At 43.7% G+C, this 14134-nt stretch overlaps 1 protein-coding gene across 4 annotated transcripts in view; it reads left to right on the top strand.

Moving 5' to 3' along the window:
- Positions 1-5645: 5645 nt before the first annotated feature.
- Positions 5646-14134, top strand: part of KCNJ16 (potassium inwardly rectifying channel subfamily J member 16) — a 41020-nt gene continuing 32531 nt past the window's right edge. For 2 of the 4 annotated variants that reach the window (XM_064395302.1, XM_064395304.1), the window contains exon 1: positions 9448-9515. The gene's annotated coding sequence lies outside the window, so the exon portion shown is untranslated. Of the gene's footprint in view, positions 5666-9447; positions 9516-14134 lie in introns of those variants that run through there. The other 2 variants (XM_064395303.1, XM_064395301.1) reach the window with 2 other exon arrangements.

The following is a 14134-nucleotide window of genomic DNA, read 5'->3' as shown; positions in this document are numbered from 1 at the left end:
GGTGGGCACCCACGTGCAGGTGGAAAATTCACCTGCAAGAGCCCCCCAAACATCTTCCATGGACCAAAGGAGGTGGATATTGCTCCTCACCTCACCAGAAAAGAGAGCACAGCCCCTCCTCAGCCACAGCCTTACCCTCCTCCACCCTGAGGCCGGGATAACAGGGGGAATGTGCTGTCCATCTCCTGAGCCAGGGGAAATAAAACCCAACCCCAGTGAGATTTATCCTCCACATTCTTCTTTCCTGCAAAGGCGTGGGGACAAAAATCAAATCTGTCAGCATTTGCACTTACTCAACAAATCTAAGCTTTTGAAGGTGGTTAGAAGTAATAAATCAAAATTGGTAAAAGTTAAAAAGAGAAAAATTCAAGGCATGACTGTTAACTGAAAGAAGTTTTATCTTTAAATAGGTGTGAGGTAACAAATGAAGTAACGCAGTCAGTGCAGGAAAGGAGAAAGGTAGAACAAAGGTTAAAACAACTCAGATTTCCTGGTTGTTTACTTGTGGCCCAAACGAAGTCTATTGAAGGAAAGAGAAAGCCTCAGTGGGCTTTGGAATGGGCTGTTAAGACATTTGCACATCCTAAATGATCTCTGGATGTAACCAGTGCCTGGAGTGGAGAATGGAGAATTCAAAACAAGCTCAGCAGAACAGAGAGCTCACCAAGCCATTTTCCATGCACAGCCCTTCGCTCCCAAAAACAGCAACAGAAAAAAGGCCAGCCCCAAACAAACCCCAGCCCTCACAAGTGAGCTTCAAAACAATGCTTGGCGAGGAAGGAGAGCTCTGCTCCTCGTTCCAAGTGCCACAGCTGCAGACACAAATCCAAAAATGTTCCCTGAGTCGAGGGACCAAGGGAAATGGATTCCCTGGGGAACAGGGGACGTTGGCAAAGGTGTTGTACACAGGAATGCTTCACCTTTGGGGAGCAGTGAGGGCTGCTGGGGCTGGATTCCACACCAGGAGCTGTCGTCTGTTGGGGCAGTGTTGTATTTGTATGGCAGGAAGGAATGATGAATCTGACTCCATGTTCTCAGAAGGCTGATTTATTATTTTATTATATTATATTTTATTAAAGGATACGCTATTAAACTAACTAAAGAATACAGAAAGGACACTTACAGAATGCTAAAAAGATAATAATGAAAACTGGTGACTCTCTCCAGAGTCTGACATGGCTTGGCCCTGATTGGCCAAAGAGTGAAAACAACTCACAGCAGAACCCAATGGAACAATCACCTGAACAATCTCCAACCACATTCCAAAGGAGCAAAACACAGGAGAAGCAAATGAGAGAAGAATTGTTTTCCTTTTTCTCTGAGGCTTCTCAGCTTCCCAGGAGCAAAATCCTGGGCAAAGGGGTTTTTCCAGAGAATGTGAATGCCACAGGGCAGTGTTGGTGCCGCAGTGAAGGTGGCCTAGGAAAAATTACACTGATATGAAAGGGCTCAATGGATTGAGCTGAAAAAAAATCCTTTCCTTGGGCTTCACTAACAAAAAACCCAAAGCTGAGGTTTTTGCTCCTACCACTCTGCTCAGTGTCTCAGTAAATCACAGCACACACTTTGCTGAATTGTGGAATGGTTTGGGTTGAAGGGGCCTTAAAGATCATCCCATCCCACCCCTGTCATGGCAGGGACACCTTCCACTGCCCCAGGCTGCTCCAAGCCCTGTCCAGCCTGGCCTTGGGCACTGCCAGGGATCCAGGGGCAGCCACAGCTGCTCTGGGCACCCTGTGCCAGGGCCTGCCCACCCTCAGAGCCAGGAATTCCTTCCCAAAATCCATCTAACGCTGCTCTAAGTCAGTTTGAAGCCATTCCCTGTGTCCCTTGTACAGAGTCTTTTTCCACCTTTCCTGTGGCTCCTTCAGGCCCTGCAGGGCCACAGTGAGCTCACCCCAAAGCTTCTCCTCTCCAGGCTGATCAATCCCAATTCTCTCAGCCTTCCCCCATCCCTCTGCTCCTCCTGGTGCCTCTCTGGAGTTTCTCCATGTCCTTCCCATGCTGGGTACCCCTCACAGCACCCAGGGGAGCCACGCAGAGCTCCCTTCTCTGCACCAGCCTGTCCAGAATTCGTCTCCTTCACCCAACCCCAGCACTGAGGAGCCCCCACTCCAGCTGGCACCATGACCTGAGCTGGTTGTGGGCAGCCCAGCCCGTCCCTGTGTGTGAGTTTGCTGTGGTTGGAGTCACTCCGGCCCAGGAACACTCCCAGAGCAGCAAATCCCATCCTCCCAGTGGTGGTTTCACAGAATGATCCTGCAGTGCCTCACTTACAAGGCTAATTTGTTTCTAAATATGTTCTTTTTTAAAATTTTATTTTATTAGAAGCAGCTCAAGGGTTTGCCTGGTCTCAGTGCTGTTTAATGGGGATTAGTTGGAAGTGAAAATGTGTTTTCCATTTGTCTCAGAAAGACACAACAGGAAGCAGAGCCCTGGAGATTATTGAGAGCTTTGGGTGGTTCTGGGAGGCCAAAGGCCAAGTGACTGCAGCTTTCAGTAGAGTGCAATAATCCCCTGGAAAAGCAGGCCTGGGGTGTCTCATTGTGCAATTATGGGATGGAAATTGCAGCACGTGGCTGACCTGGGGATTACTGCCTGGGTGTCCCTAATGCGGGACCAGGAGCAGCCAGGGAATGCCCTGCACTCCCCTTCTCCAGCTCCCTCACTCCCCACAACAGGAGCTCAGCAAACCATGGTTTTGGTGATTCCCTCCTTCTGGATAACGAGCCACTCATTTCACCCAGCCAGGGTATTTAAACAGCTCATCACTGGCACACAGAATTCCTCTTCCCTCTCAGGGAGGTCAAACTGCACAGTGTTTGTCTACTCAGCCCTGTCTGTGATGTGTGGGAGATTGAAATATTTGCATTAATTAAATGATTTGCCAACAGAGGAACTCTCTTCCTATTTATCTGTTTATTCACTTCTCCGTGGTTGCTAAACCTTTTCCTTGCCTGCAGGGCTCTGCTCTCTGCTGTGGCTGAGGCACAGGAAGGATGCTGAGCAGCTCAGGGGTTCTGCCTGCAAACATTTCTAAAATCACACACACACACACACCATACAAGACAAATATGAATTTTTCTGGAGAGCCTTCCCACCTCAGCATCCTGAAAGAAAGACTTGGGATCTGCTGGGCCTGCAGCATCCCCGTGATCCTCAATCATCCCTTGGATGTTTGCAGCTGGAGACCCAGCCTGCTTTATCCACAGGGTGAGGGGTACAATAATATTATTCCTGCTGTTTCTTTCCTTGATCCCAGCTCTCTGCTGGCTGCATTTCTTGGGACAGGTTTGAATGCTGTTGGTGACCTTGTGAGAACACTTCTTCATTATGAAAAGCAGGTCAGAAATCCCCCTGGGCACAGTGAAATGCCTCACCTGCAATTCCTCAAATAGTTTCCACTGCTGTTAATCCCTTTGGGTGTACAAGGTCCTGCACATGGCTGCTCACTAAATAGATATCATCTGGAGGCAGCTGGATACAACATTTTGGCACCAAACAGCCTGGATATAGAACACCTAGAAGAATTATTTGTGGGTTTATCAACACCCTGAGTGATTTCCTGGGATGGCTCCTCTGGAGGAGCAAACCCAGCTCTGAGCAGGACATGGAACTTTCACAGAATTCATATAATCACAGAATTCACACAGTCACAGAATCACAGAATTCACAGAATTACAGAATCACAGAATCCACAGAATCACAGAATCACAGAATTCACAGAGTCACCAGGTTGAAAGAATCTTCAAGACCATCGAGTCCAACCCAGCCCCAACCCCTCACCCAAACCCTGGCCCCCAGTGCCACATCCAGGCTTTGTTAAACACACCCAGGGATGGGGACTGCACCACCTCCCCGGGCAGCCATGCCAGAACTTTATCCCCCTTTCTGTAAAACACTTTTTCCTGCTACCCAACCTGTATTTCCCTTGGTGCAGCTGGAGGCTGTGTGCTCTGGTTGTGTCAGTGCTGCTGCAGACAGAGCCCAGCCCCAGCTGAGCACAGGCACCTTTCAGGAGCTGTGCAGGGTGAACTTTCCCAAAGTTCACCACTGGTGGTGGAGGTCAGGCTTTGGCTCAGCTCCTTGTGGAGACAGATGCTGAATTCCCATCAAGAGCTGTATTTTGGGGAAGTTGCAGAGGTTTTGGGATGTGGTTTTGGCCTAGCTCAGTCTTTAATCCACAAGGACATCCCTGGGCAAGAGCCCTCAGACCTCTGGGAAAAGTGCACAGAATGGGATGTGCAGGAGCTGCTCCAGGAAAAGCTCAGGTCACATTTATTCCCAGAATCCAGGTGAATAATCTCCTTCAGCTCACAAGAAAACCGTTTTCCCCACACCCCCTGTCAGTTTTTACAGCCCCGTAGGTGTGTTTTGTTTTGATAAGGAGAACTGTTGGGTTGGGGTTGTTGAGACAAGCATTCAGTTCCCAGGAAAAATTAAAGTCTGGGCTTTGCCAGTTTGTCAGCCATGACCTCCAGTAAAGCAGCAGTTTCTGTAAATTAAATGTTACAAATATGCTCTTCAGACAATATTTAGTGTAGCTTTTAATTACTTCTATTAGAAATGCAAGGATTAAATTAAAATTAAATTTAAAAACCAGCTTCTTCAAGAAATTATTGCACATTCATTCAGTGACACCGGTTTGGGGCTTTGTCTCCTCCTCTAAAAGGTCTGAAAAAGTCCCAGTGTGCCCTTGTTGTGAAACATGTGAGTATCAAGCCTGGCCTGGGGATAAACTGTGTCAGATATCCCTGAAAAATGTGGATTTATGTGTTATCCACTCCTGAAAAATGTGGATTTACGTCGTTTCACCTACTGGAGTTTTGTCCTGGGAAAGGTGTCTGAACTCCTTGCACAGACCCAGGAATTCCCTATGGAGAAAGGCACCAAAAGGGGGTTAATTAAGGGGAAAAAAAACTTGTGTAGAGGTGGCAGCCTGGCCACAGGAAAGCTGCTGCTCTGTGCTATTTACATGTTTAATGAAAACAAACCCTTTAGATAACAGCCAATTTACAAGATCTCATTACAGGCCCAACTAAAAAAATCTGATTATGGTGATGTGTTATGCAAACAGCATTTATGAATACTTGTAAAAGGAATTTGGCTACTCAATGTTACCTCTTCACAGCAGGTAAATATAATTTACATTTTTATATGTGGGTGAGCACCAGGGTTGGCCACAGCGGTGTGAAACCTGGAGCTGACCCCGGGCTCCTTTTTCAGCTCTGTACAGGAAAGGAATTTACTAATTTATAACATTTTCCACCAACCAGATATGCCAAAGAATTAGAAAAATTACAATCAGGCAGGTGAAAGGGAAAGGAAACATCTCAACAACTATTTGTAAAGAGGTGAGAGTATTTAGTATTTAGCAGGGAAAACCTTTTAAACTATTTCTTGGGCTGCAAGAGTCTGCAGAGGGAGATGAGAGGGGTGACAGGTCTCAGGATATTTGAAATTTTAAGTAAAGCATCAGAAACTGCAGCCCAGAACCCAGGGCACAGCAAGGGGAGCTCCCCTGGGCTGCCAAGGGGCTCCTGCTGGGGTTCAGAATTATCTTTGAATCCCAAAAATGATAGATGATCAATTTTTTTCTTTTATTTTGCAGTCGTCAATGAACGAGAAGAAAGAGTTTCCTGCAGAGTGAAATCTTCCTTGCAAGGTGAGGAATCCACTGGAGACAAATGCCAGCATCACATTCCAGAGCTTCTCTCCTTATTGTGCTTGGCCTGGGCTCCCTCCATCCAGGGCTGCCCCTGGGCCAGCCCAGCACAGAACCAGCCTGCTCTGTCTAATGAAATTTATTGTGCTGCTTTCCAAAATAACAATCCTACCCTGGCACTTTGAAAGTCAGGAAGGCACACAGGCAGGAAAACACAGCCTGCAACTATTATTATTATTATTATTATTATTATTATTATTATTATTATTATTATTACTATTATTATTATTATTATCATCATCATCATCATCATCGTCATTATCATTATTATTATTATTATTTATTTTTATTTTTATTTCTATTTTATTTTTATTTTAATTTTTAAAAAAATTTATTTTTATTTAATTTATTTTAATTAATTCTTAATTATTACTATTTTTTTATTAGGGCTACTGGAAGAGCTGCATAAAGGGGTCTGACAATGCAGCACAGTTTGGAGTTCCAGTTTAATTCCATTAATTGTTCTTTTTAAATTATTTTTAATGAAGAAGTCTCACCCCAAAATAGACTCTTTCCATAAGAAAGCACAAAGATTAAACTGGAAGTAAAAAAATCATTAAGTCTTTGGATCTGTGGAGCCACACTGATGGTTTTTAATTTGTTTGTTTTTCCTGGTGTGTTTAAAAAATTCTTTTTCCTGTCAGTTGTGCTGTCTGGAACTCCAGAATCAGAGCAGGGTTTCCAGGACCCCACAGAACACTGGGACCTGCAGGACACTGCTGCTGTGCCCCAGAAGGGTCTGATGGTCCTGGAGATGCTGGGGTGCAAAAGCTTCCCACATTCATCCCTTCCCTCAAAAACAACAAAAAGATGCCACATCTTTATTTCTGATCCCCCTTTCTCTCACAGCCTTAAAAAACCAAGGAGAGAACTGATGGGAATGGGGGAGAATCATTTGAAGGTGATGGCAAAGAAACTCCTTAACATGAAAAAAAGAGAGGGGTTGAGGATGAAATTCTATTTCATGGAGATCTGTGGGACAAGTGAAATTATAAAAGCAAAAGTGTAGATGAAGAGTAGAAAAAATATAAATAAAAGCATAAATATTCTCACTTCCACAGGAATACTGCATTATTTTAGATGTGTGTGTTTTTTAGGCAGAGAGGCTGTTGTGTTATCTGCTCTGAGATGATCTTGGTGACATTTTTATGATTTTTATGTCCCCTCCTGCTTTGGAGTGCTCCAGACTTGGCCACAAGCAGGAGGATGCTCTGTGCTAATTAAGCTGTTTCAGGATAATCAATATTTTAATTATTTTATTTAATTGTGTTTTATTTAAAATAAATTTTAAAACAAATTTTATTTAATTATATTTCATTTAATTGTTTTATTGCCTAAGGCAGACATGCAGCCTGGCATTCCATGTGGGACTGGAATAAGGGTTGACACATTCCTCCAGAACCCCAGATACTTATCAGACATTAATTTGGTTGGAGCTTTGCAAATTTCAGATGGGCACAAACTGAGATGTAAAATGATGAAAAAAATTCCCTCTGTATATCAGGAAGTTGAACTGAGTGACAAAAAGTGGTGGCTGCAGAAAAAATACTTAAAGGGTTTATTTGGGGTTTCTGTAATGTTTGAATGCCCCTTGCCTGTGCTAAAGCAAAGCCATGATTGGTTTTCCACCAAAAAGTTGTGAATTTTAGTCAGATTCCCTCCTGGATTCTGCAGTTCTCAGGTTCCAGCTTACACAACAGCAAAGTCTCAATGCAGGGCAGATTTTCATGCCTGAAATGGAAGTTAAATAAGGAGTAGACAAAACAAGAAGATCCGTAGACTAACTGGAAACGTCGAGATTTGAAAATTACCTGATAGGAAAAGGGAGGGGAGTGGGATCAAAGACATCCCAGGGAATGAAAAATTCCTTCACAGCGCTTCCTGTTCTCTCTGTTTTGTTAACCAAGGTAGGATTAGGTTTCAGCTGCCAAAAGAAATAACATTTGGAGATTTTTTTTGGTCTGGGGAAGTGGGATAGAAAGATTTAAGACAGCTTTTTCCGTACTATTTGCTTTTTGTCAAGCAGTCAAGTCTAGTTATTGTTATTAATTTGTATTGCAGAACCACCAAAGTGGGGCTGGCTTTCCAGTGTACCTGGGGCTGTGAAAGTGCCCAGGCAGGGACTGGTGTCACCTCACAGAAGCCAGAGTGGCACCAGGGCAGCAGAAAAGGGCACTGTGCCCTGAGCTGTGCTCCTCTCTCCTGGGTCAGGGCAGAGCTGGAGAGCTGAGCTGGCATCAAAAGAGTCAAACCTGCCTTTTTTTAGCTAAATACAAACCCACCTTGGATTTAGGCACGTTTCACCTCAGACCAACTCATTCCTTTAGATTTGGGTTTCTCTTCTTTCTTATCCAAGCTTCAGACATGGTCCCTGTGCAGGGATTGCACGAACCATACCCAGAAATCCAAGTGGTTTAAATTCATCTTCAAGTGCCTGCATTAATCCTCAATAAACAGCCTGAACATGATGTGAAAAGGGAAAAGAAGGAGCTGAAACCACTCTGAAAGGTCACGATGCTGCAGAGCTCCTGGGTAGGGCTGAAGGTTGTGCTCCATCCTAACCTTCCTCCAGGTATCTTTTTCTCCCTGTGGAGAGGAAGGACTCTGGGAAGTTGTGTATTTCCATCAATCCTTTCACTACACTCACCCAGTCCAGCTGTACCAAGTACATTCATCCTGCACCTTTCATTTTTTATCTCTGCTCTTAGGTAAAGTGAATTCTAGAAGAAACCTTCTTGCTCAGGCAAATTCCATCAGCACAGAAAAGGACACGGTCTGTGACTTCAACAGAAAATGAGATTGCACTTCTTGTGTAGGCTAGAAGGCCTTACCTTAATCTCATGCTAATCTAGAAACAAAACACTTCTTACAGGAAAAAATAAAATAGACTCTACTATAAATCTGAACCTATTTATTCTAAAGTTGTCTATCAGTGCCTAACTCCAAATCCAATCTCATGGGTAAATATTTGCAGAACCATTTGAATGATGAAGGGTTTTTATTACCTGGGAGAATTTCCTGCTTCATGCCTCTGAAAGCCTCACCTGGATGTGCAGGGTGGCCCCAGCTGCCTGCCCTGCGTGTCCCAGCTGGGAAGAGGCTGCTGAGGAGCAGGCTGGGTGTCCCTGATGCCTCAGGTTTCAGCTTTTCTATTTTTCAGGTTCTGTGCTGCTTTAGTGTGTGGGTCTGGGCTCACATCAGGGGATGCTGAGCTCTCTTCACAGAGCAGGGACACAAAACAATTCCTGCTCCAGCTGGGCACCAAGGACAAATGATCCAAATCTCAGCCCAAGAGCACAAACCCCGTGGGCTGGAGAGAGAAAAACAAGCAGGATGGGACTGGATGGGCTGCAGCTGGAACTGGACACTGAACTGCAATGTGCACATGGAGCAGAGCTGAGCCCAGGGAGAGACCCCGGCAGCGCTCGTGCATTTTGGGGCCATTTGGGTTCATCTTGGGTGCAGCCCTGGCTGGGCTCTGGTGCTGCCCGAGCTGGATCCATGGAGGAGATCCTTTGAATAAATCCCTGCTTTATTGTGTAACTCTGTCCAGCCTCTGCTCCAGCTCAGCCTTCTCAAGGCACCATTCCCTTCCTCAAGATGCCCCGGGCAGCCCCTGGAGCTCGCTCCCAAGGACCTGAGTCAATGTTTAACCCGAGTCTTTGGAGTTCACAGCTTGTGCCTTTCTTTATTATTAACCCAGCCCCTGTTTTTCTGCACAGCTGCAGAGCTGCTGGCAGGAGACACAGAGGAACCTCCAGAGAACTCCCTGGTGGCAGCCTGAGCAAAGGTAAAGCTCCTTTTGTGTCCTTTCCATTCCTGTGTGGGGCAAAGCGGCTGCACCTTCCTGGGTCTGCTCTTCTCTTGGGGCAGAACAACCTGGCAGCAGCCAGCTTGGCTTAATTGTGTCTTTTTTATTAAATCACTGCATAAATCCAGCTGATTTATTTCATCCTAATTTGGCCCAATTTGAAGTGTCAATATCCATAGTCAGAGTATGCACTGTGAGTTTATTTATTCCCTGGTACACTCTTTTATGTTGCTTTTTTCTCCACACCAACAGCTTTGTCTCTGTAACTGCTTCTGTCCCTTCTAATATTTTTATTTTTTTATGTTTTATGCTCAAATCTGTGAAGGTTGGTGTCTTTTTCTCCCTGTGGAGATGCAGGACTCCACTAGGGAAAAACTTGATTTCCATCAGTCCTTTCACTGAGCTCACCCATCCACTGAGCTCATCCGTCACCATTTACATTCTTCCAGAACCTTTGTTTTTTTCTCTCTGCTCTTGGGTAAAGTGAATTCTAGCAGAAAACTTCTTGCTGAGGCAAATTCCCTCATCACAGCACAGGAAAGGACAGGGACACTCATCTCACATTTGTTCTGGTTGCTGTGTCAGTGTGGTGGGAATGCTTGTTTTTAAACCATGAGTATTTGTTTTAAAACCATGAGTATTTTTTTTAAAATAATATTTCATGTGTGTGCTATGTGGGGGCTCAAAACTGGTCTGCAGAGGGAAGGATTCACATGCTTAAATATTTTTTTTTATTTGTTGTAACATAAATTGACATGAAAAGTAATAGAATGGAACTTTAGCTGAAATAGAGCAAGGAAGGAAATTGGAATGATGATTGAAAGTTTAAACAAGTACTTGCAGAAAGTACATCCAGTGTGTTGTGTATTAGACAAATATTATACATTTTTGAAAACTATAATATTTTATATAAAATAAAACTATAATTTTATATAATACAAACAATATTATAATGTCTATTATATACTATATATTATTATATATTATATTTGTTATTACATATAATATATTAGTGTATATTATATATTTTTTATATGCTATATATATGATATAATTTATATAATATTAATGGAAATGGGGTTTGAAAAATCAGTAAAAGAACCAAATCTTTCCTGCCTCCAGCTGCTCTGGATTCCATTTTGCTCCGTGAGTAAATCCTGTAGGACAGGTGTGATCCCCATGAAGGCAGAGAACATCTCAGACCCAATTCACCCTTTGGGGACTCCTGGGTGCATTCTCCTCTCTGTCCTCTGCCTGGTGAGGAAAACTCTGATTTTTTGAGTCCAGCCCCAGCTGTTTATTTAAGGGATTGTGGCTCCATTTTCAAGGGATGATAATGTGGCCAATGGATATTTCCAAACCTTCCACCACATCTAGAGAGGTTCAGTCTCCCACTGCAGAATCCTGGAATGAATGGGAGTATTGGTGGTATAAATTAGTATTTATTGGAATATTGTCACTACAGGTCCAAGTGACCCTGAAAATCCAAATCATAACACAGAAAAAATAAATGAAGAGTTGCCTGATTCGAGGAAATGGAAACCTTGGCTATGAATTAAATGAGAAGCTTTGAACGCCTTTGTACAATGGCCAGATTCAGATACTGCAATTTACCCAAAGATTAAGAGATAAACAAGCAAAAAATAAAACCAGAAAAAAACGCAAACCGGGCCCCTAAAAGAATGGGGGAATTGGCAAAGTGATAAAGAACTTTGTGTCTGTTCAAAGGTGACCTGGGTCAGCAGAGAATGAATTTGTCATCGTTTTTTATCAAGAGTTTAATGTTTGTTAAGAGCCCAGAGATTTCTCCATTTCCTGAGCGTTTTTTTCCCCCCAGTCTGGCAATTCTACAAAGCATAAATTGGACTTTAAAGGAATTTGCTTGTTCTGGGTGCCACGAAATGCAAATACAGATGATGGCATCAAAAGGGCAGGGAGAGCTTTGATGATCCAGGTCTTGACAGGGAGCCAGGGAGCCACTGGACCAGGGAGAACTGGAATCCTCAGGAGAGGACACTCTGCCTCTGGGGAGAGCACACACACCTCAGGAAGGGACGGGGCAAGTCCATGCCTTTCTCCTGCATCATCCCTCAGACCAGCCCAGCTGCCTCATATCAGCTTCTAAGCTGAGGTGGTTAGGGAAAAAAAGTGAAGAAAGAGCTTCCCAGAGCGATCTTTGGAGAAAAATGAGGGAAGGGAGAAGTGGCTTCATTCTATTTTGCTCATATTAAAAGCAGACAAACTCCTTGTGCCTCAGTTAACTTCTGGCTCTGCTGGTGTGGGAAACAGCAGCAAAATTTCCATTCCAGCAGGACCTGGAGATGTGGAGGGGGTTTGGTTTGTTGGTTGGTTGGGGTTTAGTCAGGTTTTTGGGAGTTTTTGGGTCAGGTGTGAGATCCAGCAGCAAAATTCCCCATCCAACAGGAGCTGGAGGTGTGGAGAGGGTTTGGGTTCATTGGTTGGTTGGGGCTTAGTTGGGTTTTTGGGAGCTTTTGGGTCAGGTGTGAAAGTCAGAAGCAAAATTCCCCATCCAGCAGGACCTGGAGATGTGGAGGGGGTTTGGTTCATTGGTTGGTTGGGGTTTAGTTGGGTTTTTGGGATTTTTTGGTTGGTTTTGTGGGGAAGCCAGTCCCCAAACCATGATGCTGATACTGAATGATAGGATACATCAGATTTCACTTGATTTTCCTTCACAGACACAGGAACAGAGAGCAGAAAAACCTCATTTTCCAGCACCACTGCCCCATCCTGAAAATAAATAGCGTAGACTTTCTTGGGAAAAAAATGCAAAATAGGAACTAGATTTTATTCCCCACTTCAGCTTATTTCTCACATAACTCCACAGCACAAGACTCCTTTTTGTCCCAGCAATCAAGTCTTAAAACTCACAGATAATAACAGAAATACATCCCATGATATGATCAGGGTTTCTTTTTCAGCATCTAATGATGTTAAAATAAATGGAATTATGTTGCTTTTCCTTTTTTTTTAAGTCAGTAAATTCCCAAAGAGGATTTGTCCCATTTCTACAATGTGCTTAAGGACTTAGAACTCACGATCAAATGCAGATTTATTATGGGCATGAGGGCTGGCATGTGGCAGCCTCTGCTCAGAGCTGCTCGGGCCTTTTTGTTCTGCTCCAGGAGGGCTTTTTCCCATCTTCATTGTGATTCCGGAGGCCAGATGTGGCCTTTTGCAGAGTTGTTTTTTTTTTAATTGTTCAGAAAAATGATAAATGCTTTACAACAAAGAGCAAGGAGAGGTGGGGTTGTGGAGCTGGAAATACCACTCTGCTGGGAAGGTTTTCCTTCTTTTTTTGAGGATATTCCCACTAAATTGGATGGATGCTGGATGAACTCTCAGCTCCTCTGTGTCTCTGGCTCTCCCCCTCTGCTGGCAGCGCTGTCAGAGCTGCACAGGAGCTCCAAAAAATCCCTGCAGGAATCCCAGAGCAAGGAACACTCCCCGCTCAATCTGAGGGTGAAGCACCAAGGCACCTCTGGGGTGGTGGAAAGCAGGAGAATTAAAGTATTTAGGGAGGGATTGAGCAGCCTGAGCTGGGTCTGTTTGCCTTTCTAGCTGTGGAACCAGGGACAGGCTGCCCTTGGTCCCAGGACACCTGGGTGAGCAGGCAGCAATTGTTGGAGTATTCAGGAAGGGCACCTGAGGCTTTTGCAACTCTTCTCTGATAGCCCAAATTTGATCCCATCACCAAACCAACAAAGGATTCAATTATTCTCATATTTTGAAAAGCAAAATAAATAAAATACAGATTGTTGATGCAGATAAGATCATCTCACACCCTTTTGGAAGCTGCTGCAATGCACAGAATACACAACACTGAAAGATCATTTGAAGATCTTAAAAATAAGGATTTTTAAAGTGCACCAAGATGGGATTGGAGCACAGGAAATGTTGAGTTTTTGTGCTCATGAAGTGAGGGTGATTTGTCTGGCAAGAATATTTCCCTGATCCTATTTCTCAGTCCTTCTTGATGGAGATTGTTTTTTCAATTCTTAATCTACTCTGCACAATTCTTTGCTTTGTTCAGCACAAAGACTTGAAAGTTGCCAAAAGTAAATGACAAACTAGAGAAAGAGAAATCCAGTCCTTTAAGCAAACTTTTCCACCAATGTTTAGAAATTCCCTCTCTCTTGGGGTGAACTTTAAGGTCCCTTCCAACCCAAATCATTCCATGATTTTAAGAAACAGTCTCAGCCCAAAAATAATTATCAATGTTCAAGAAATATGTCTTAGACAAATTAATTCCTTCATTAAACCAAATGATGGTTTTATTAAATTACCAGATCAGAGCCACAGATTAAGTGTCTTCTAAGTTTTCTTCTGATATAATTCTATGAACAGAAACATTTTTTTAAGGAGAAAGCACAACCAATCTTTTACTGAAAATAATTTCCAGGTAATCTTTTCTGCAGCAAAAAACCCCACCTTTTCTCTGTATTCTTTTAGTGCTGATGAAAGGGCTTAGCAGGAGCATTCAGAGAAAGGATTTGCCAGTCGGGGCCTTGGGCACGTTTTCAAAACTCAGACACTTCCACCTTGTCTTTTGTTGCCGGCTCGAATTCCCCAAATCCTCT

The sequence above is a fragment of the Passer domesticus genome, chromosome 20 (assembly GCF_036417665.1).
Source record: "Passer domesticus isolate bPasDom1 chromosome 20, bPasDom1.hap1, whole genome shotgun sequence".
In the NCBI taxonomy this organism is placed as follows: Eukaryota; Metazoa; Chordata; class Aves; order Passeriformes; family Passeridae; genus Passer; species Passer domesticus.
This window is presented reverse-complemented; position numbering and strand designations above follow the sequence as displayed.